At 40.5% G+C, this 25017-nt stretch overlaps 2 long non-coding RNA genes across 2 annotated transcripts; one reads left to right on the top strand and one right to left on the bottom strand.

Annotated features, from left to right (window-relative positions):
* Positions 1–724: 724 nt before the first annotated feature.
* Positions 725–2400, bottom strand: LOC134298427 (uncharacterized). The gene is made up of 2 exons (XR_010005506.1): positions 1084–2400; positions 725–1002 (listed from the first exon to the last, which is right to left on the bottom strand). It is a non-coding gene; the product is annotated as an uncharacterized LOC134298427 (long non-coding RNA).
* A 15296-nt stretch (positions 2401–17696) lies between these two features.
* LOC134298428 (uncharacterized) lies at positions 17697–21202 on the top strand. Its single transcript, XR_010005512.1, has 2 exons — positions 17697–17816; positions 20280–21202. It is a non-coding gene; the product is annotated as an uncharacterized LOC134298428 (long non-coding RNA).
* Positions 21203–25017: the final 3815 nt, after the last annotated feature.

Raw genomic sequence — 25017 nt, 5'->3', positions numbered from 1 at the left:
TTAAATAGAAGCTAGATGGACATCTGTCAGGGATACTTTGATTATGCTTTTCCAGCATGGCAGGGGGGTTGGATTAGATGGCCGAGTTGGTCTTTTCCAACTATTATTTTATGATTCTATTTCTTTGGAGCTTTATCTTGCTTCATGTGTGTCCAGCTCAGAAAACTATCAACTGAAAACTATTTGCTTGATCCATAAAAGCATTTGATTTTATTGCTATGTTATATTACATTATATATTAATACTTAGTACTATCGGTAAAAACATTATTTTTGCTCACCTGGATTGACATCATAGCATAAAACATGAAATCTGTCAAGAGTCAGACACCAGTTAACAAACAAAACAGAGTTTATTCAGAAGATAAGCCAAAAGTAACATAAACACAGAGGGTATCCTTGAAACACTTCACTTATCAGTGTTTCAAGAGTAGTTCGGACAAAAATATAACTCAAAAACAAGCCAAGCTATTTTTCCACGCTGGCATTCAATAAAAACTAAAAGACACTTCAGTTCAGCTTTAGAGAACAAATTGAGTTGACTGCTAGAAAATATGCAAAATAAACAAAGACTTGAAATCTTCCAGAAGGGGCAAAGTATAACTGAAAGTGCAAAAGCCTCTTTTGGCTCCAAACCGTTTCTGAAACAGCCAGCCGGCTCTGCGGATTTAAAGGGACAGTTCCCCCCCCCCCAAAAAAAACACCAAACTGGTTTGAAAAGAAAACAAACTAGAAGTGCAGTAAACTGCTTCCACGGTGCAGATAAAGCCGAGAGCTTCAAAGGGATGATGAATAGCCGTCGTCAGGAGAATCCAAGGTCAGGTCAGGAGGCAGCAGCAAATTCCGAAAGGCAAACCAGTAGTCAGAAGCCGGGAGTAGTCGTCAGTCAGAGGGCGAAGACAGAAGCCAGGTCAAATTCCAATCCAGAGTCCGAAGAGGGTGCAGTCATCCAAACCAGGTCCACGAAAAGGCACAAAGAGCCAAGCAACGATGGTATCAGCAGCTAGAAATAGTAATCAGAGTGCAGTCCAGGGAAACCCACACATTCCATCCCTCTGCTGCCAAGCAGTCCCAGATAACTTACATCCGAATCACAGTCCAAGTCCAGTCTTCACGAAAGCACAGAGATCCCAATGGCGCCTCAGCAACACCTTGCCACACGCAAAGTGCAGTGGCCAAACATTCACATTTTATTCCCCTTCCTCTTGGGTGACCAAACACTCACACCCAAACACCAGGTGTCCCAAATCTACTCAGAGTCCGAACTCCACACAGCTAGGGCTCGTGGATCAGGAGTGCCTAACAGTTCGTCGGAGTCCCAATCATCCTGCCCACATTTAGCCCCATGAACACTTAAAGAACCATCCTCCCTTCTCCAAGCATCCCAAGTGGGATCTGCTCCTGCAGAAACCCCAGGTTCAGCAGTATCCATAGGCCCCAAATCCCCAGACATCTCCGGTGGCTGTGCCCATTCAGTGCCCACTTCCCCAGCCACCACCTGTTCCTCAGCATCCATTTCCCCAAACTCCCCATCTGAATCTTCCTCAGAAGATCCCCCATTAAGCTCTCTAAGTCGCTTCCTGCGCAACTCCTCCAGTGAACCCTCATCATGAGGGTTTTTTCTTCCTCTTCGAATCCCATCACCATCAACCATAATCCCCGAAGGCGCAGTCACAACAAAATATCTTGGGTATTACATGAGGCCCACATGAACCATGATAACAGAATGCATTGATACATTTCATGTCTCCTGTTATTTAAACTTCCAAAATAAAACCCCTTAGAAGAAATGGGAAGCATCATTTCCCTATATATTGCAACCCTGAAGAAAACACACTGTCTACATGTAACATGGAAAGAAATTACCTGAGGGACGGGTTCTTTTGCATTCGTTATGGTCCTAACCATTTGCCACGTGGCTACCATTTTGAAAATAATTGCCATATCTTGTTCTGCTCAAGACTCCCATCTTATCTACTGCAATTTCCTGTGCCATTTCCTTCAAACACCATCTTTCTAGGAGGTTCTTCTTTAGCAAAAAATTACTTTCTGCCTCTTTCCCAAACCCATGTAAGGTCTTACTGCTGCAAACTTAGTCAAATGATACTGAATGGATCATGAAAAGTGATAATGCAAGGGTCTCCTTACTGAATATTTCTATTATTTTCACCGCTCCAGATGGGAATTGGTTTGTAGGATTCTCTTTTGTTTGGTTTCGTTGTCCTGCTCCACCGTATGACAACATAACTTAGCTGGCAAGATATTTTGACATACAGTATGTGCATGTAGAAGAGGGCGTAACATTTGTTTTTCTGCCACAAAATGCCTGAGCTGCTTGATCTGAGCATACTCAGCATATGAACAGCACAAAGAATTTAGACCCCCTCCTGGCTAGGAAATGCAGTGACTCTTCAAAGAAAATTAGACAGAGAATTTATTGATCAGAAAAAATAACAGCACTAGTATTGGCAAGACAGTTGCTTTTTCTTCCTTGGTATTCTTAATAGGCTGCAATTCTGGCACTTGACCCCCAGAGAGCAACATTGATTCATGCGGTTATTACACTGTGATATCCTACTGTTAAGGAATACAGTACCAAAATCTCTCTTTGTGGCATCATGAAGTTATAGCAGAAATCTAATCAGTCACATGCTTGAGTTCCAAAATCTTATGCAAGAACTACGTATAATAGAAAATATTAAAGAAGGGCGTGATTGGACAAGGGCCTTGTGGATAGATATTCCTTAATGGCAGATATGGGGAGAGTGTTACCCATAGTTTGTATGTGGACCATAACCATCCTTTTTATGTTTCCCCATATCCTCCTCAGCCCCCAAAGTTCCCTGATAGAACCTGTGATAACCATAATCCACATGGTTAGATCATCAGGCCTCAAAACAATGATATCAATAGGACATTTAGATTTTATTCAGTTATTACTGGAAATCAAATATGTGCCCAAAATATGAAAAGACAAAAAGTGTCTTCGAAATTGGGTTGATAAATCCTAAACTGCAATTTGACAGAGAACTGCTATCAGCCTGGGTAGCAGATGGCACTAGAGCAGATGGATCAGAAATATAACTCAGTATCAATAACCGCCACTTGTCCTGGCTTGACAGCAATTGTCCTGGTTAATTCTCTGCCATCCCACTTTTTCAGCTGCTTTTTAAATGTCCCAGTTTTTCTCTCCCTCTCCTCCGCTCTACCTTTATCCTCTGCTTACTTCAATTGCTATAATGTGAATTCAAAATCCAAAAATAATTTGCATTCAAATACAGTAGAGTCTCACTTATCCAAGACTCACTTATCCAGCATTCTGGATTATCCAACACATTTTTTGTAGTCAATGTTTTCAATATATCGTGATATTTTGATGCTAAATTCGTAAATACAGTAATTACAACATAACATTACTGTGTATTGAACTACTTTTTCTATCAAATTTGTTGTATAACATGATGTTTTGGTGCTTAATTTGTAAAATCATAACCTAATTTGATGTTTAATAAGCTTTTCCTTAATGCCTCCTTATTATCCAACATATTTGCTTATCCAACATTATGCTGGCCCGTTTATGTTGGATAAGTGAGACTCTACTGTAATTGTAATCTGGGTGGTGAATGGGAGACGGGGAGAAATCTTGCCCTTCTCAGTAGGCTCAGGTGAAAGCAAACTCATACAGCCATATCTATCCTTCCTCACTAATAATTTTTGCAATCTTAACCACACTCTAATGTTGTTTGATCATACATATCCCAATTTTCATCTTTAAAATGTTGATACATAATTATAACACACTAACTCTGCTTGAACTGCCATGATTCCATCCCATGAATTCCAGAGCCTACAATTTATAGAACCATGTCTGGAATTTTCAGGAAACTTGATTGCCTCAAGAGTAGAAATAACAGCACTTCATAATATGTTCCCATGGTGGTTATAGTTACTTTTGTCCTAGATAGGACTTCCAAGGTGACAGATTAAAATGTTAAAACCAGTGTAAATGTTTTAAGCATCATAAAAATTAAAATTAAAAATGGGTGGAGTGGAATGTATTTACCCTGTTTTCCTCAAAATTAGACCTATCCCGAAAATAAGACCTATCATGATTTTCCAACATTTCTGAGAATGCCCCTGAAAACAAGGCCTAGCACATCTTTTGGAGCAAAAATTAATATAAGACCCTGTGTTATTTTTGGGGAAACAGGGTATTTAGGCACTCAGATAATAGAGTCTAACATGCCTGTTTATTACTAACAAGGCAAAAACTGAAGACAGAGGAGATACAAAAGCATGTGCATAGAAAACAAACAATATACAGTCTAAGCAATCTTGCACAATAAAAATTTTTAAATGGAAACAATTGCTTTCTGTTTTGAAAGGTCTGCTTATAATCCCTTACAAATTTTCAACCGATCTTTGAAATGTTTTAATAATATGAGTGAAGTCAGAATGCGCTAGTATTTCTAGCATTGTATTATACTTCTCATCCTCTTAGGAAGGCACAGACAACCCTTTTCTGAACTAATCATGCCAAGAAAACCCTGTGATAAGGTTGTCTTGAAATCGCTACAGGTTGGAAATGAATTGAAGGAACACAACCACAAACAAGTGAATGCATGTGACCATATCTGTTGTGGATGCCTAAGATCTGAGACAGACTGTACAAGAATACTAAAATGCAATCTGATCTGATTAAATATTTAAAGTCTCTCTCTTAATGATCCAGAATCTAACTATGTAGTGGGGTTTCTATTCTCTTCTCCCTCTAAAAATATTTAAGAATGGGGATTTCAATAGTAAACGCTCTCTCTTCCCCACATCACCTCCCATTGAGAAAAAGGAAATTGATAGTCTCTGTTTCATGTTTTATATATTCTTACCAACCAGCTAAAGGTGTTTGGCTCAGCACGCAATAAATTGCATTGTTACTGGTATCTGGATGGATACAACACAAAGACAAAAAATTACCTTGTAGATTAGGATATGCATGATTAAGATGACACATATGCAGCTTAATTCTCACAGGGCCTGTCTTTTGTGCTTAAAATATAACAAAACCAAGATATACACAGATGTTTATGAATTTGTGGAGGATAAAGTGGTGTAATACAGTATACTAGAATATAAAGGTTTTAAAGAAAATAATCTAAGTATTTGACTTCACACTACCATATGTTTTATATGTATTTATGGTTCTCTTAATGCAAAATGAAAAAATTGGTATCTTTTTTATAAAGTGTCCTGACAGGGTACTCACTCTTATACAGACATCAATTATAACAAATAGAAACTGATATAAGTCACACAAAGGAACAAAAACAACACTTATTTTGTCAATAATAGATGATTTCCAGTCCATGTGCATTCATTACAATGTTACCGGTGGTATTTTATGTTACCTTCCACAAACCCTTTAAATAATGTGGCTTGCTGCTTTCAGAGCAGGGGTAATTGAGTTGAAAAGATACTGTTAATCCCAATTAGGTCCTATTAATATCCTTAAAGCAATGAGAGGATTTGAATTATGCAATCAACATATGAAACAGGTGTGGACATTTTAAAAATTCATTTGTTTATTTAATGTAAATGGGCAACAGCTAGTTATCTATGTAAATAAGAAAAGACTAGGTGGGTTCTTTGCTTTTGCATAGCTGCCAGTCATTCTGCAAAAATTACGCAAACCAACCTGGGAAGAATTATGGAAATCAACATCGCGAAATCTAACAGTGAAACACAACCAGCTCTGCCATTGGATAAGACAAGGCTGATATCTCGTGCAGCTGATGTGGAGAAAGGGCAGAGCAACATGTGCCATGCGACCTGCCCTTTTACTTCAAAGCTAGCCTGGTGTTTTCAGGATTCTGCCCTACTGCCTGTATTGAAGTAAGATTCATATATAAATCCAGTAGCCTTTTGTACATGACCTCTTCTCCTTTGCTTCAAACAGCAAAATGCCTTAGACAGGCTTGCTATGAAAAGCGAAGGGAGGCTGCAGGAGTTTGCTTTGCTTGACCCTCCTGGGAAGGGCATGATTCTGCCCATCCCTCTCCTCTTTTCCCCACTGATATGAGTACAAACTTCTTTGGCTCTTTGTAGCAATTGCGGAAAGCAAAAGACAAAATGAGAGAGCAGGAAAAAGAGAGAATAACTGGGACATTTGAAAAGTAAGTGAACAAGTCGGACAATATAGGATTAATCTGGATTGTCTCTGCCAAATCCTAAATGTTTTATTTGTGTGGGAAACTTTAGGTATTACTTTAGATCCTATCTTGGAAGTTAAGCAAGATCAGGCCTAGTTAGCATTTGGATGCTAACTTTCAAAGGAAGGCAATGGAAGCCACCTCTGAGTAGTTCTTGCCTAAGAAAACCCTATGAAATTAATGGGATCACCACAAATTGACAGGTGCTTGAAGACATATATAAACACACAGTGCACACAGTTGCCAAATTTTAGAGTGGATTTCTATGGCTATGATTATAACAGCAGTTTCTTATTCATATTAGCATCAAGGGTGGTTACTCTAGGCCAAGTGGACATGATCAAAGCGCAGAAGATCATTTTCAGCTCCTTCCAGTCTTCAGATATAGTGCACCACTGCCAGTATTTGAAACCATAAGTGATCCCCTCTCCCAAAAAAAAAAAAAAACAACCCAAAGTCACTTCTGATGTTTTGGGAAAAGGGCACCATGAGAGAGCAGGTTGAAAAGTCTCCTGTCTAGAGAATGTCTTTTGGGATAAATTGCAAAGATTTTTTTCTTGTTGATCACATACTGTAACTTGGACTGATGTTTTAAAAAGTGTGCTTTTTCATCACCTGTCATAATCCACAGTAGTTCTAGTACGGGTGACCTTTGGGTTCTTTTCAGCTGGATAAGCAGGCTTCTCCTTCCCAGAATTGGTTGCATGTCAAAGCAGGGAAGCATTTCCCAAAATTTTTAAGTCTGGGAATACATTGGCTAACCAGTTAACAGGGTCCATAACTGCAAAGCGTGTTATATTAAATACATTGCCCAGGATTATGTCAGATGAATTGAAGGGAAAGGGATTCAGGTCAGTTTGATGAATTGCTTTAGTCCTCTGTTGAATGTGAAATTAGTCATATCAAAAGAAGTAAGAAGGTAGGGATTCCTTGCTTCACAGGAGCAGTTCATTGGTAAAAATGCAAGAGGAGGGAACAGCAACAGGAGCACAATAGATGCCAAAACCAAAGTCATCACCCTTAATCCACGATCAAGAACAAGGAACTCAAAATATACAAAGTTAGTACTACTGCTGAGGCAATAGCTGTCATATAGATCAAGCTGGGCAAATAAGTCAAGTCCTAGTTGATCATTAGCCCTCCATGTGCCTCCCTTTGTCCTGCATTGACCAGGCTCTTCATATGGCTAAGAGGTGAATAGGTCTTCAGTCACAACTACCATCATATTTACCTGAGATTAAACCATTACACCATTGTGGATCTGTGGCAAGTACTAATACTTAAACATAAGAAAGCTAAATTGTCCCATTTGTTTCAGTGGCAAAGATGTAGTGACCTTAAAGCAGTGGCAACAGGGTATCCCAATATGAGTAGTGTGGTAAACCTACTCCCAATTTTAATTTCAATTTTAAAAGAGTGACCCAAGGGGGATAGGATAAGATTCAGCACCTTCTGTTATATTTATGTCAGAGACACCTACTCACTTACCTTAGATGGCATCTTCAGAGTCTGGATCATACACACTCTGATGTTGCCTGATCACATGTGCCACGTCTGTGATATCCTGTCAAGTACATCATCATTGCCTTGGTTTACATGCTACGGGTTATTCCCTTCATCCTACCTTTTATTCCTTGTTCTTACTTCTGTTTTTCATTTCTTAAAATGACATTTTCAAAGATGCTGCAACAATTTGAAAATTTAAAAAAATCAACTTGCCACCCCCCTTTTTTAAACGTTCTTTGTCCAAATATGATTTCCTTGGTCTAAATAGATCTCCTTGGAAATCTAGAGGCAAGGTCATATAAAAGTCACAGGGCTTCCTCTCCCTGTGCCTCCTTGTGTTCAAAGCGGTGGGCTAAAGCAGCCTCTTAGCCCAGCAGCATGAACAGCCAGCTAAGCTAGCTATTCACTAAGCCAGTGATGACAATAATAAGCCCAGCTCTCTTCATGTGGCCGGCTGCTGGGCAGCTTCATGTCAGCAATTCCATTATATGCTTCATTTTCCATGGATTTAGAAAGCTCAGCCACAGAGAAAAATGTCTTTGAGGCTATGCGTGGGGGTGGGCAGTGGCACAGGGTCTTATGTTCAGAGCAACAAATTGTATGGATTCATAAAGAAATATTATTCATGTTGACTTTCTTACTAAAAATGAAACTTACCAACCACGATAAGCCTTTCCAATGAGACACACAGACTGCTATTAAAGCGAACTTGGCAATGTTGCATTTTGAATTCCAGATCCTAGCCAGCCCGAGCTCGGGATTCTGGAAGTTGTAATATAGAGAGTGCTTTGCCAAATACTACTAAAATGACACTGGTGAGTGAGGGAGTGAAAGGACTGAAATGATAGCTGCCTGATGGAAATCTGTCAGTAGGTTGTTATGGGGTTTTTTGCCATCTATAACAGTCTGTTTTGTTTTTTTTAAAAACCTTATGTGGCATTAATTAGCACTTCAGTGACAGAAAGCAGATGGAAAGACTCTCACTTCTTCCCTTCTCCTGGCAGGTTCAGCAGTCACCATTTTTAGAATTACGGGCCTGTTTTTAGCAGGATGAGGAAATAGGAAGGTTTCTTAGTGGTAAGACCTTGTTCTTTCAGGGAAATTAAATGCCCTGTTGCTGTGCATAATAAATTGTCCCTAGCACCTCACAGCCATTCATCCTAGGTCCTGCCTCACTCTTTTCATAATGTATGCAGAAGCACCACAATCTCCCCTTATTCATACTTCTCACAGTAAACAGGAACTGGCCACCAGCCAATCTTCCTGTGCTGCAAAAGAACCATACCTGGGAGCATCCTTAAGCTCAGTAGGCTATCCTCACATCCTTTTGTCTGCGTCACTGGGATTCATCAAGGGTCCTTGGTGCCATTGTTCCTAATTCAGTACCACTGTGGGACCCTAATCGCTCAGGATAAACCCATCAATCACCCATTATCCCCATGACCCAAGCCACATTCTTTCCCAACATACTGGGCTGAACCCCAAGATTTCAGACAACACTAACCCCAGGGAATGTGAGGGGCTAACTGGAATGTTTGTTTGTTCACAGTCTAGGCTTATAGTTCAACATTATGTTGAAACTTTTATAGTTGCAAAATGGTTAGCAATTTATTTTTAATCCATCTCAGGATTTTATCATTTTAACAGATAGGGCTTGGAGGCCAACACACCAATTGGCAAATCCATTTCAATTAAATCCAAATTATCAGAAGGGGCAGGAAGCTTTGTGAAGAGTCAAATTTAGCTTGTTCTTTGTGGTTGTTTGGTTTTAAATAGTATTCAGTGCCATCTGCCTTTGCTGTCTGAGCCCCTGGTGGTTTTCCTGCCTGCCTGGAAACTGTTGGTCCCATTCCTGGACCAAAGCCCAAAATGGCCTTGGCATAACCAGTGCTTTACTGGACATGCCCAATGGCAGTTGGATTGCTAGGAAGAGATGCCAGCAGTGTGAGCATAAATCTACACCCCGGTGCACAGCTGTAGGGAACAAAGCTGGCCTCTCACAGATTACATTTTTTTCATACCTCAAAAGCTTCCATGCAATTCTTACAGAAGAGGTCCAGTTTTCAATAAGAAATAAGAAATTGCTACCTTTAGGGAGCCGCAGTGGTGCAATGGGTTTAACCCTTGTGCTGGCTGAACTGCTGACCTGAAGACTTGAAGGTCAGCGGTTTGCATCCACAAGACTGGGTGAGCTCCCATCTGTCAGCCTCAGCTTCCCATGCAGGGACATGACAGAAGCCTCCCACAGGATGGTAACACATCCGGACATCCCCTGGGCATAATCTCTGTAGACAGCCAATTCTCTCACACTAGAAGCGACTTGCAGTATACTCTCAAGTCGCTTCTGACACAATTTTTTTTTAAAACCTTTAGGGAGATTTTCTCGAATTCTGCATGGTGACAGTAATAATCCAACATGTCATTAGTTGTAGTAATTTTATTAGTTTAATAATTGAGGTCCTGTGCTTTTATGCAATGAAATCTGCATATTGTACAGGCTGTGTACTGGTGAGGTTGCATTTGAGTAATTATTGCAACATATCTTATTTATATCCTCCTTTTCCTTCAAGTAGGAAGGAAGAACATATGTTGGCTTTCATTGTTCTCCCATCTCAATTTTATCCCCCCCCGCCCCCCCCCCAAAGTCTGTGTGGCAGCCTTCTCTAACTTGGAACACTCCAGATCTATTAGACTGCAATTGTCATCAATGTTAGGCTTTGAGGCCATTAGTTAGGGATTATGATTTTAGACCATACATCATATTATTTCAACACATCTGGAACGAAATGTGTGATGTATGGTCTAAAATCAGTAGTAGAGGCTGGGTATCCCGTCTCTGAAGATTTACTCTGGGATCTCTCTCACTATTATTATGCTTGTATCACATTCTACTCACTTTTAGATTGAGGAATATTTGGCCTTCCAGATGTTTTGATCCACTTCTTCATATTGGATGGTATGGATAGGAGTTATAGGCTATGACTTCTGATGGTCAAAGATTCAAAAATCCTGTATTGCACATTACTGGGTTTTCAAGGCAGTGACTCACACCACCCCATTTTTCATAACTAATTATTATGTTATTGTTCTGATGGCTATCACAGCTTTGCTTCGCTTCATTTCATTTGAATGTGCTCTCACGATGAGAACTGGCATTTACCACATTTGAGCATGCTTTTGCTATATGTCCTGGCCTGATAATGTCAGTTAATGTCACACGAGAGTGTTTTTGGCCAAATGATACAGAAAGACTGCTTCATGGCAACTCTATAACATTCAAAAATACAAGAAGTAGGCCAGGTTAAGCAGTTTGCTCTGAGGCATGTGAGGACTTGACAACTTGCTATTGTGTGAGCTGACATGTTTTTTTTAATGTACTTTATCTGTTATAAGATAACATATATGTGTGTGTGTGTGTGTTACTGAGTTGTATCAGGGATAGAAACTATCTATTTGGACACACATGTCGTCATTTATTATTTGAGGACATAATTAATTTACAGTACTATGCATATTAGGGGAGGAAAATCTCATGGAGGTGGGGGGCTGTCCTTTGTGTTTCATCAATGAGATCAATACGCTGTAGGACATGGGGAATGCTTTCTCAACCATGGCATCCCAATTGTGGAGTGCTCTCCCCTTGGAGGTCCACTGACAGCAACACTACCTTTGTTGGGGCACCAAGTACAAAAGCAGGTGTTTGCTAAAACCTTTGGACTTAGTTGATGTGCTTCAAAATGCAACATGATTTAGAAATGGTTTAACTTTTATATGCTGTTTTAGTTAGTCAACAACCAACATTTGACCTAAGAGGATGGGCATTCTAGAAAATGCCTCTTAAGACTAGAAAGGAAAGCTAAGTGGAGAGGAGGAGCATCATATTATCTCTGATTGGAAACCACTGAAGAATTTGCTTCCACCCTGCATGTTTTTCCCCTAGTAAAGGATGGAAATCCTTCTGCTATTCATGATCCTTAATCAGCAATAACAAAGTGGTTTGGACAGAAAACAGCACAGAATAAATCAACCAATCATCAATAATGTGCAGAATTGGTATGCAGTCCTTTCTATTTAAACATATAAATACATTACCCCAGATCTTATAAAATGTCAATAAGCTAGCTGGCATTGCTCCCCCAATGAATGGTGGGAAGTTGCTGCCAATTGCGAGAGAAATAAGGTTGAACACTGTGAAAACCACCGACTGTATGACTATCAGCCTTCTCCCAGTAGACCTAAATCAAGAAAAAGTTTCATGAGAACCACCACTCCTCTAAATGTTCCTCCAACAACAGCAAAAATATCTCTGTGGACAGCAAAATCAAGCAATCCCAACTGGATAGCCCCCCACATGAGGGTCTTCATCCAGGGGCAAACCAAGAATGGGCAACTTGGAAGTCCCTGAACAGACTCAGAAGTGGAGTGGGCAGATCTAAAGACAATCTGGCAAAATGGCACTACCTAAAAGAATCCTCCACCTTGTGCGACTGTGGAGCAGAACAAACAACTCAGCATCTCTATGCTTGCTCACGATGCCCTGCCTCATGTATAGAGAGAGGAAGAACTGGTTAAAGCTACAGACAATGCAGTCGCGGTTGCCCCTTTTTTGGTCTACAACTACTTAGCTGTTTGTAATTCCTTTTTATCAGTTTTAAACTTATTTATTTATACAGTAATTTTGAAATGAAATAAATATATTTTACAATTTCAGAAGAAAAGTCAAATTGGGGGTGAGGGGACTTGAGCTAAGAGTTAAAAAAAAAAAAACCAGGAAGTCAGAACTCCAGCATGAGACTTGAGACAGAATAAAAGAAGACCCAAGCAAAGAAGCAATGAAAGAATTGCCTCCTGTTGAACATTTCAGAAGCACTAGAATTATTCAAGAGAAGATCATAGTGATATACGGTTTCTTTGGTTTAATGGCCTTGATCCTGCCAGCACTTAGCTATTTTGGCAAGCAGCTTACAAAAAGAATAATCTAAATTTGAGATGGCTTTTTTGACACCGGGTTGGCTGTTGCCAGAAGAATTCCTATAGGAATCTCTACTAAGTCCATTATCATCTCCATTTAGACCTTTCCAATTCATCCACCTCTGGTAATTACTTATACAAAAACTAAGGACTATTGCTTTACTTGATGGGTTTCTTTGGGCAAATGCCAACTACTAAGGAGCTAATGAACAGTGTGGCATTAATTTAAGAAGATTCAGGGTTTGATAGATCACAGAAGGCAGGTTAGGTCTGCAGCATGACTGCTCATTCTCTCCTAAAAGTCTTCAGCCAGCATCACTTCATCATTCGGAAGAAGTGCCCAAAGCAACACTGCACTGACATAAATCGGCTGCTCGCTCCCAGCCTCTCAGGCAGCATGAAAGAACAGAGCCGTGTGTGATGGCAACTGCAATGTAATCCGAAATTCTTACCCCTCTCTGCCAGCCAGCCAGCCAGCCAAAGGGTATTTGCCCGACAAGATTTACAGAGATTAGCTCCATTAGTAATAAGCAGCTCCAGTTGCTGGCCTTAATCCAAGGAGACATATGCAGGCCAATTCATGTGGCCCACATAGTAGCATTTATTGCATTTATTGACAGGCCCTCCAGCATACAGCTAAGCTACAGAAGGTTTTTCCACCCATTGTTTGGACAGTAGCTAAAAGATTAGGTGGCTTTCTAGATACAGAAAATACACTGTACATTATTAGTCTAGTAAACTACTGACCAATTAATGTAACTGATTTTTAAATGTTAGTATTCATTTTGCACATAGCTTTTCATAAATTCTAAATTGAATTTTCAGAATATTGATAATGTTAGGCTTGTTACTGCAGTATCATGGGATTACACAGAATTCCTTCAACCTCACTGTCAAATAAATGCAAAGGAGAAATAGGCTGTCATTGCTGTTGCCACAGACACGTCAGTCCTCAAAGAGCTCTCAAATTTTGAAACAAATCAGAATATATATATATATATATATATATATATATATATATATATATATATATATATAAACCTGCGACTATCCCAATATGGTAGCTGCAATCCCAAATATTCTTCTATAATCCCATATTTTCAACTGCTTTTTAAATGTTGTAGTTTCTTTCTTCTCCTCCCACTTTCTTCCTAGATTTTCAGTATATTGCAATTGCTGCAAACTGAGTTCAGCAATTGCTAAAGTACTTTACATTCAAAAAGCACAGCAGAAAGGAGAGTTAAGGATGGTGAAGAATCATGCTCATCCAAGCAAGAAAAGACAAAAGCAATCCCTGTAGCCAACACCCATTTACAGTTTAGTGGGATAGCTTCATATATACAACCATTTATCATAGCATAATTTCTGATTCAGACTCATTGCTAATATGAATCTACCTTGAACACTTAGCTGAAAGCAAGGCAATTTATGTTTAAAAAAATACTCTGTGGCAATGAACCCCTTTGAAGTCTTGTCTGTGCCCTTCTCTTCCTCTACTTCATTCTATTGTTCAGCAGTATTTAGAAAATGAAATCCCAATGCTTCTGATTTATTTAGTGCCATTTGTCAGGCATCAATCGTTCCCTTTACAACTGATTTGTAACAGAGCACGGCAGATTTCCCCCCTCCAGTTTTGCTTCCCGTTCTTATTCCAGTTACACAGAGTCTGCCAACACTCTGGGCCCTTCCACACTGCCATATAACCCAGAATATCAATGCTGAAAATCCAACAACATCTGCTTTGAACTGGGTTATCTGAGTCCACACTGCCATATAATCCAGTTCAAAGCAGATAATGTGGGATTTTATACAGTTGTGTAGAAGGGGCCTCCTTTAGGCATTAGAGTAAAGGCTTCTCTGAATGTGAGGGGCTTCTTTTCCCTCCCCCTGCCTCCTTTCAGTGATACATGCTATGCCATGCTTCAGTTTTCCTGCCTCAGCAGCTTCCCAAGAAAGCCTTACCTAAATACCAGCTTGTCAGGGAGCTCAAGTTTACTGTATATCAACATCCTACCCACAATATCTGCAAAAAAGCTGATTCTGCAAATGCACCGGGAGAGGGGGGAAAACCTTGAATTAATGATACCATTTGAGTTCTACAGACTGACAGGATCCATTCAGTAATAACAAAAGTGATCCCTGTTTGAGAATAAGGTGAATGTCAGGAATGCCAAGAATGGTAAGATGCCAACATACATTATCTATTCAGAAAAGGAAAGGTTGGACAAGTTGCAAGAATAGGTCCTGCCATGGAGTTGGTCATGCCAAACCAAAGGTTTCCTCCTGTCTCCCTACACAGAGAGACATGAGAGGGAGATGCCTGTAATTCCCAAAATCTAGATTTGCTTCTGTCTGAACCTGTCTGGGAATGGAAAATGTCTTATTTTATTCTTCTTTCTTCCCGTTGGTAGTATGGGGAGGGGAAGAGAATGCCCATAGAGGGAAGCCATATTATGACTTTCATTTAAGGTGTAATTTTAATGAAAACATGTGGCTACATATTTATAATTAGCTTCAATATATATATCACACCATTGTATTAGACCCTTCATCACAGCATCACCCTTAATACTGACAAAAAATCATCCTATATGCAGTAGTGATTCAATGTGAAAACATGTAGATTAGTGAGGGCAACTGTAACCAGATTTTCCTGAGTATAAACAAGCAAATCACAACACAATCCATACTCAACTAGATTTGTATGGGACTTTAGTGGTTATTGGTGATGCAGGGCCAATGACAACAATAGCAAAGGAAATGTGGTTATCATTCTTTTTCTCTCCTGAAGAAACAAAATCCTGTTTTCATAAAATGCAATATTGGATTTCCCCCACATATGAAATGTTTACATGGCTGAAGTCTAACACACAACAATGCCAACAAGCACAAAACTGCCATTGCAGTTATGTGTTTTGTGCTTTTTAAGCCGTTGGTTTCAACCACACTCTTTCTGTCATTTTTTTTCTAACTAGGCAGAAGATAAATATGATTGATCAATATAGATCCTCCTTTTATGTTGCTTGTAAGTACACTGAGCAGCTTTATCTTCCCTGGGCCATTCCACTCCCCTGTCCACTGCTTAAAATTAGAAAAGATTTTGTCAAGTTTCTAATAATCTCCACCCTGCTGGACAATATTCCACTGGCTTGTCATCGGCTTATCTCGGCAGCATTCCTTAGCAGGTGACAGCTATTTCAGCTTTGGTGAAGTGTCGGGGGGAGGAAGCGGTGTGCGGGGAGGAGAATACCATCCATTTTCTGTGGCTGCAGAGAAACATTTAGAGCAGCAGCAACTTTGGACAGCAACTGCCATGTCCGTAACTGAACAACTGCTACTTCTGGGTAATGCTGAAGAAGCTTTCATCCCAATGTAAAGTAGGCGAAGGCCACAGCAACCATAAGCTAATCATGTAGGATTGCATGGCCTTGACCTCCAACCTGGTATGTGCTGTGAGCCAGAAATAAAACTGTTTACATAGCAACCAGCAAAATAGCAACCCCTAGCTAGGCAAGGCATATATAGGCTTTCCCCTTCATCTTATTTCTTATAAGTCATGCTCCCCCTCTATTCTGCCTTGGTCAGATCACACCTGGAATACTGCGTCCAATTCTGGGCACCACAGTTGAAGGGAGATGTTGACAAGCTGGAAAGCGTCCAGAGGAGGGCGACTAAAATGATGAAGGGTCTGGAGAACAAGCCCTATGAGGAGCGGCTTAAAGAGCTTGGCATGTTTAGCCTGCAGAAGAGAAGGCTGAGAGGAGACATGATAGCCATGTACAAATACGTGAAGGGAAGTCATAGGGAGGAGGGAGCAAGCTTGTTTTCTGCTGCCCTGCAGACTAGGACACGGAACAATGGCTTCAAACTACAGGAAAGGAGATTCCACCTGAACATCAGGAAGAACTTCCTCACTGTGAGGGCTGTTCGACAGTGGAACTCTCTCCCCCGGGCTGTGGTGGAGGCTCCTTCTTTGGAGGCTTTTAAGCAGAAGCTGGATGGCCATCTGTCGGGGGTGCTTTGAATGCGATTTCCTGCTTCTTGGCAGGGGGTTGGACTGGATGGCCCATGAGGTCTCTTCCAACTCTACTATTCTATGATTCTATGATTCTATGATTCTTCCAAGGTACTCTCATAACCTAATTTGTTTACATTTGAAGTGGATTGAGGCAGGGCTGTTGACACATATTAGTATTAAATTTTAAAATGTATGAGAGCCAGTATAAACTTGATTTTGCAGGCTCCAAGCAAAATCTTGTAGCCTCAATCAGCTCCCCAGTTTTGCTTCCTTTAAGAGATACAAATGATCGGTTACCAACACCCCAAAGAAAATTAGCATCATTATCTAAGTATTTAAAACAGCAGACTGAAAGCCAGAAAGCCAAAACCACAGTCACAACAACATATTTTATAGAACTCCAATATGCTGATGATAATGTGGTCTGTGCTCATTCAGAAGAAGACCTACAAGCCACTCTAAACACCTTTGCAGAAGCATACAAATAGCTTGGCCTCATCGAGGAAACCAAAGTGCTCTTTCAACAAAGGTAGGCAAACAAATTGAAACTGTCTCTTATGTGATGAGGTTGCAGAAAAATTCAGAACTATTACAGTGAAATAAGAAAGATAATGGAAGAAATAATAGGGAAAAATTAGTGCCAAAAATTTAAAAATTAGTTTGAGGATACAGGGTGGGGCCAAGTGGCCGCATGGTGCATGCGAAGTGGTTGGAGAGGGCGCCCCGCCCATCTCGCTGTTCGGACCGCCTCTGGCAGATGAGCGAGATGGGCGGGGTGCCCTCTCCGACCACTGTGCATGCATAATGTGACTGCTTGGCCCCACCCCATATCCTCAAAGGATACGGGGTGGGGCCAAGCGGCCGCATGGTGCAAGTGGCTGCCCATCTCAGCACCGGTTTACCGCTCGGTCCCTCCACCTGCCTCAGGACGGGTGACCAGAGGCTCCAGCAGGTAAGAGGTCTTCTTACCTCTGCGGACTGCGGCCTGTTCTGGCCTTCGCCCTCAAGGCCAGGTCTCCAGGCTGCCTGGCCATGTTCCAGAAACATTTTCTCCTGATGTTTCACCCACATCTATGTCAGGCATCCTCAGAACTTCTGAGGTCTGTTGGAAGCTAGGTAAGTGGGATTTATATATCTGTGGAAAGTCCAAGGTGGGAGAAAGAGCTCTTGTCTGTTTGAGGTTAGAGTGAATGTTGCAATTGGCCAGCTTGATTAGCATTTAATGGCCTTGCAGATTCAAAGCCCCGCTGCTTCCTTCCTGGGGGCATCCTTGGTTGGGAGGTGTTAGCTGGTCTTGATTGTTTCCTGTCTGGATTTCCTCTGTTTTCAGAGTGTTGTTCTTTATTTAGGCTTTTCCTTAATCCCTCCTTATTATCCAACATTTTCTGCTTATCCAATTCTTTTATTTTTCAGTGATTGGTTTGGGGGGGGGGCAAAATTCTGTTCACCTACACTTCAAAATTACCCTGGCCTGGCCTTGTGGAGATGATAGATACAGGATTTTGAACCAGTTACATCGATGCAATGACATCATTTGGAATTGCTGTTCCAGGACGGAGGGGGGAAATGGGGAGGAGGGCATAGGTAATGGGTGATACACATCTAAGGAATATATAAAGTGTCTTTTAAGGTAAAATGACTTTTGGAATAATGTATATCGAGATAAGACTTGTATGGCAAAAGTTTGTTAATTGAATGGATGTATCAATAAAGAAAAAAAAATCACAATTTGGCCATGATGTACAATTACGCAAGGTCTAAATCCAATTGTTAGTTCTAGGTAGAAAAGACGCATCAAGTCAATTGCTCAACACTTACATAAATCCCATTGATTCAATTGGCCTATTTTAGTTAGGATAGTTTGTGTGTGTTGTGTCTTCAATGTCTTTTGATGACAAATCCCATGAATTTCATAGGCTTTTAGTCATTAGATTTAGGCCTAAATTTAGCCCCACTAAACCAGAAAATCTATGACACTGAAGGTTCAGTTCTCTGAGAGAGATATTTTAAAGTCTATTTTCCCCCCAAAGATGCTGTTCTTGAAACATTGTCACATGGAGCTGCTAGAAATAGAACAGGGAGATGGAAACAGTTGTGATTAAGCATACCATCAGAAGGGAGGAGAAAATGAACATTATCCACCCCCTACTGCACCCTGCACTTAATTGTTTGGTGTACCTTAATGCTATTTCACCAAATGGTCTCATCAGTTTCACACAGAGAAGAATGAAATAAACACAATAGCAGCAGCAGCTAGAAATTGGAGCCACATGCTGCTTGCCTCAGAATGACCCCAGTCATACTAAATTGGATCCCCATGGCAGCTTAACTTTCCACAATTATCATTGCCAATAATGTCATGAAACACCACCAGTTGGCTTAAGAGGAGAGTACTGCCAATATTCAATCCTCCTTTTCTCAATTCTCTAAAATGCCAGAACATCTCCATTGCCAGTTTTGTGCCTACACATTGAAACAAGGAGGAAATCAGGTCTGATCTTAGTCATGTTCCTGCTTTGAAGTAAATATGGAAATAAAAACTCAGATACTGTCTGGCGTTCATATAATTTAGGCCCCATAGGATGGTAGATGTGTACGGCCAAATGTAAGGAAATGACATCATAGTCTGTCTTCCATTCTATATCATATGCAGGTGCCCTCCACACTAAGGCTTAGCCAAATTTCTAACCAAATTAGGCTGACTCGGGTTTAGTGCCAGGTTGAGATTTAATCAGACTGATCTAGTCCTGGAGTGAACCCATTTGACGTAAATCCAAAAATTCCAAAGCTAGCATGGAAACACCGAAAGGTTTCCAGTATAACTATATAATGAGAAGACCATATTTCTCTGCTGCAAATGGAAAGCAGAAAAGATGGACTTTGCTCGCTGAAAATTCTATTGTTGAATCTGATAAAAGAATCTGTTGAATCTGATACAAGAATTTGTTGAAAGGATTGTGTGCCATCAGTGAAGTTGTATAGTTGATTATCTTCTATCCACACATTTGATCAATTTTACTGTTCAGTAGGCAATAGTTCAGAGAGCCGTGGTGATTGTTTAGGAAGTTCTTGACTACCTTTCCAAAACTATGGGGTTTTTTTTTTCCATTTTTCAGGTTTTTTCAGTAGCCTAGCTTAATTTTTTTTCTTTTTTGTTAAGGAGTAATCTGCTTAATTTTAAAAATTCTAATTCTTATCTCTCTACTCTTCCTGCCCCAATTGCTCATAGTTATTTTTAGATGTGTGATTTGCTTTCCCAATTGCAGATATTCAATATAAAATCTCTTGTTTTACTCTTTGCGAGTGCACACATGTGTGTACAATTCTGAAGTCATCTCATTCACCAATCACTATCATTATAATGCACATTTCATTCATATTGTGAGACAGAGCAAATATTATTATCTGGTTACCCATTTCATTCCATATCAAAGTGAGCACACAAATAACTAAATTTAATTTTCACATGATCTCCTCATTACACTATCTTTTAAGGAAATGTATACCTGAAAAAAGTTTGTCTATAGTATGAATTAACTGAAATTCAAGCTGACATCTGTTTGTTTGTTTTTTTGTCAGGAGTGACTTGAGAAACTGCAAGTCGCTTCTGGTGTGAGCGAATTGGCCATCTGCAAGGATATTGCCTGGAGAACACCCGGATGTTTTGATGTTTTACCATCCTTGTGGGGGGCTTCTCTCATGTCCCTGCATGGGGAGTTGAAGCTGACAGAGGGAGCTCATCCACACTCTCCCTGGATTCAAACCGGCAACCTTCAGGTCAGCAACCCAACCTTTAGGTCAGCAATTCTGCCGACACTAGGGTTTAACCCATTGCACCACCGGGGGCTCCAACACCCAATCAGTATACTCTTATTGAGGGATTACAGTTCTTCGAGATCCAAGACTACTATAGAATGTACAGTGCCCAAGATTCCTTAAGTTAGACAGACTTCTCCCCCCTTGCATCCATATTTCTTTGTGGGTAATCCACTGGTGTGCATGTTGGAGATGAAATGGAGCAGAAGGGAGAAGTGTTCAACAATAACATGTTTGATGCTTTTATGTTCAAACTGTTCCCACTTAGATGCTTATCACTTATTGGCTATACATAGGGGAGAAGCATCTTAGTGGGAACAGTTTGAATGTAAAAGCATTGAACATCTCAAACATGGAGAAAGTTGGGAAACATGGCTTCGAGTGGAAAACAAAACATCAGTAAAAGAATTAAAACATGCGTAATCCTATTGTTTACTTTCCAGCTTTGAGCAAATGAGGAAATCTTTAGCTTGGATATTGTTAGCATCTGTGTCACAGATGGTTGTTTGGAGACTGCCTAGACTCAATAGCAGGATGCTGATTTTCATTTGCTTAACCTCTAGGAATTCCCCTTATTGGTGAGTGTTCCTGAGATAATTCAATGGCTGTTATAGCTCTGCATCAGATTTTTTGTTTTTAAAACCCAATACAAACCTAAATAAAGCAGAAGTGAAATGCAGAAACAACTCCCTTCTTTTGTTTTCTTGCTTGCCTCCTAGTATCTCAGCAACCCAGGCTTCAAACATTGCTCTTAAATGCCTGGGAGTGAAAGGGCATCTTCAGTAACAAGGCTCATGCCAACAAAACCATCAAGCCATGAAATGAGTCCTGTTTTTATGATACATTGAGGACTGAATGAATTGAATCCCAGGGTGGACTCAAATAGGAAATTCTTTAACACGAACACACACTGTGCTTGCTAACCCAGTTGAGCTGGTTGCTCTTGCTAGCATAACTGTAACTACTCCTGAGATCAAGTATACACTTACTTATAACATAGACAGTTTAAGAGAACTTTCTTTAGGTGTCAACACAACCTCATTAAAGATAATGTACCAAGTAAATGGCTTAGCACTTGACCCTTCCCCTAAAAGACTTTTGAATGCAGAAGTTCAAAGTGTGTAAGACTTCTCTGAGGTGAAGAAATAGCTATTCATCCATATAGTTCAGCACTAGTCATATAAAAATGGTAAATCCCTTATATGGAGGCATACTATTAGCCTATCTAGTTATGTTATTGTAAATTCTGATTGATGGCAACTTTGTAGGCTTTCAGCATCCAAATTCTAATTCAAGGAAGATTCTGCTTAGCTTCTAAAACTAGACGAGACTGAATGTGTTTAAGCTGTTAGATATCCATCTAGTCCAGAACAGTTTAGCAAAACAGGCAGAAATCCCCAGAAAGGTATTTACTGGTCAAGGAATCCTTCAACAGAAGATGTCAAAGACTGGATTTTGGTTGTGCTTTTCCTGCATAGCAGGGTATTGGACTGGATGGCCCGTGTGGTCTCTTCCAACTATTATTTTTTGTTTAGGCTGCCCTGTAGTTTTTGAGATCAGATGCTCACATACTATATGGCTCATCTCAATATATCCTTAGAGATGTCTTGAGCAATAATTATTTCATAGAATCATAGAATCGTAGAGTTGGAAGAGACCTCGCGGGCCATCCAGTCCAACCCCCTGCGAGAAGCAGGAAAATCTCATTCAAAGCAGTCTGATACATAATAACATTCTGTCCCAAATTCTTGATGTCACTGCTTTCTTGTTAATCTCCCTTTGTTACAAAGGCAGCTAAGCAAAATCCTTTATGTCAGTGGTATTTGTAAATTGATAATCCAGGGACCAGTGCAAGAACACAATCCATCAGCTGCTAGTCCCTTGCAAGTTTCCAGGATAGAAAGAAACAATTGCAGTACATGAGCATCAATATGTTACAATTTCTTGGCGCATGGCAGGGAAAGTGCCCCCCTTACCCCTCCCCCCACCTGCACATCAGATAGCTTGAGAAACATTGCTTTATGCAGAGTTGGCATGCTACACAATGGCCTGTAGCATTTAGCAGCCACAGTAAATCCCAAAGAGAATGGCAGTTAGGAACTCTACAAAAATGTAGGTGCAATGAGGAGCTCTGCAAAAGCAGCCAAGCCCAGTGAGTAAACGTAAACATGATACAGTAGTTAGCTAGTTATCAGGTACATCCATGAGGAGATATGGCACACTTTGGGAGGAAAGGTTCAAGTGTCTCCACCCTAACATTCTTCACTGCTAGTGATTAACTGATTTGACCAACTTTGTGCCTTTCATTGCCTAATCTAGGATGTGCTTAGATTAAGAGATAATCTATTTGGTTGTATGATATACACACAAAAGCCAATCAGGAGCAATCTGGCATGTGGCTGTTTTTTGAGCCAAGAGTGAGATTATCAGAAAGGTAATGTAACAGCAGAGCAGCAGTAGTCAATCTCCCCCCCCCCCCCCCCCCACAAACACACACTAAAACAAACATTGGAAAATCTATATTTTAAATGCCAAATCCTTGTTCCTTAACTATACAATAAGGAAGCAGAGAACAAAGATATACTGTCAGGCAAACTCTGTCTGAATGGTAGGGTTTGCCTTTGACTGTAGGTTCCCGTGCCCTCAATTCTAAAACTTTATAAGACTTCATCATTTATTTAGTTCCACATTCCAATGAAGTGCTCTTAGTCTTGAAACTGACACTTAGATCAATATCTCTCAGTTCCTGTCTGATGTCTGCACCTGCCTTTTGGCTGAACTCCTCCCATTTGTCTCCATCTTTTGGAAGTGTGGGCAGAGGCTGAGAAAAGTATTTGGAACTGTTGAAACTAACTAACTAAATAAAAAATAGCCACCAGCCAACACACCCAATGCTGCCTGGGAATTCTAGGAGTTGTAGTCTCAAAAATAACCTTTCTCAGCACAACCCAGTAAAATATTTCACTCACACGTATCCAGTAGGGATGCGGGCAAAACAAAACAAAAACAATGTTTTACCCAACAAATTGTAGAAATGGGAGGAATAAAGACCAGATTGAAATAGCAAAATTTATGATAGCAGCTATCCAAGTGGAGCTGCTGGTGACGCAGCAGCTAAACTTGCTGTCCGAAAGTTCGGTGGTTCAAATCCAGGGAATAGGGTGAGCTCCCGCTATTAGCCCCAGCTTCTGCCAACCTAGCAGTTCAAAAATATGCAAATGTGAGTAGATCTATGGGTACCCCTCTGGCAGGAAGGTAACAGCGCTCCATGCAGTCCTGCTGGCCACAAGACCTTGGAGGCATCAACAGACAACACCAGCTCTTTGGCTTAGAAATGGAGATGAGCACCAACCCCCAGAGTTGGACACGACTAGACTTAATGTCAGGGGGAAACCTTTACCTTTACCTATCCAAGCAATAGTTGTCTTAGGATGGAAAGAAATAGGAATTTTAAAAAAATGCTCAAATATTTATCAGAGTATATACTCCAAGACTACATAACTAAAAGGAGAACCAAATATATGAATGGGCATCCAAAGGAAAACTGTGAGTTGAAGTGGAAAGAGTTTATAGCCAGAGCGAAAGAGAAAGAAAAATATACAGAACTGAACCAAAATATCCTCATGATCAGACAAATAATATAAACCACTGAGTAGAGTCATAACTGTTCTCGGAGGGAGGGAGCAGGGAGGAAGAGGGAGCGGGATAAGTATAAATAATAGATGTATAGAATTGTAAAGAAATGTAATCAATAGAATGTGTCATATGAGGTAAAAATAATAATATAACATTGTATGTATGAAATTGTGACAATGTTACTGTTGTAATTGGGTCAAGGAGCAGCTCTGGTACTACTGCTAGTAGGAGAAAAAGGGATAACAGGGAACAGGTGTCTGATGAAGAATAGCAAGTGAAAAGGATTCGTGAAATACTTATGGCTCCCTCTGAGGATGAAAGGTTTGAAGGATTCTCTAGTGGGGAAGAGGAGATGCTAGAGGATGATGAGTTGACAGAGAGTAGAGGGATGAAAAGGTCAACTCAGGAGCAAGAGTCTGATGGGGAGAGGGAAAGAAAGAAGATCCGGGAAATACTTATGGGTCCCACGGAAGATGAAACGTTTGAGGGTTTTTCCGGGGATGATGGGTCTGGGAGTGAGATGAAGAATGCTGATTGGACTCAAGTAAGTGTGGATGATGAGCCAGCTCATGGAGCTGCATCAGGGGATTGGCAAGCCTCTCATACTTCTGGGACATGGGGAGATCTAAGTCTTGAACGGAGATGGAGGGACTGGACGGAGATGAGGGGCGAGGCCCTCTAACAAGATCAAGATCAGCTGCAAGGAATAAGGAGAGGGCGGAGGTCTCATCAGGATCAGACTCCGATGAGTAAGTTAAAAGTAGAGTTTGGAGAATGGTTGCCTTGCAGAAGGCAAGGTGTCTTTTGGGACATTGCTTTGTTGCTGCCTGTCTCCTTGGGTCCTGGCTGTACAGCTTCGTGTGTT

Source organism: Anolis carolinensis, chromosome 4 (genome assembly GCF_035594765.1).
Source record: "Anolis carolinensis isolate JA03-04 chromosome 4, rAnoCar3.1.pri, whole genome shotgun sequence".
NCBI lineage: Eukaryota > Metazoa > Chordata > Lepidosauria > Squamata > Dactyloidae > Anolis > Anolis carolinensis.
Note: the sequence above shows the minus strand (reverse complement) of the source record. Positions and strands in the feature narration are given on the sequence as shown.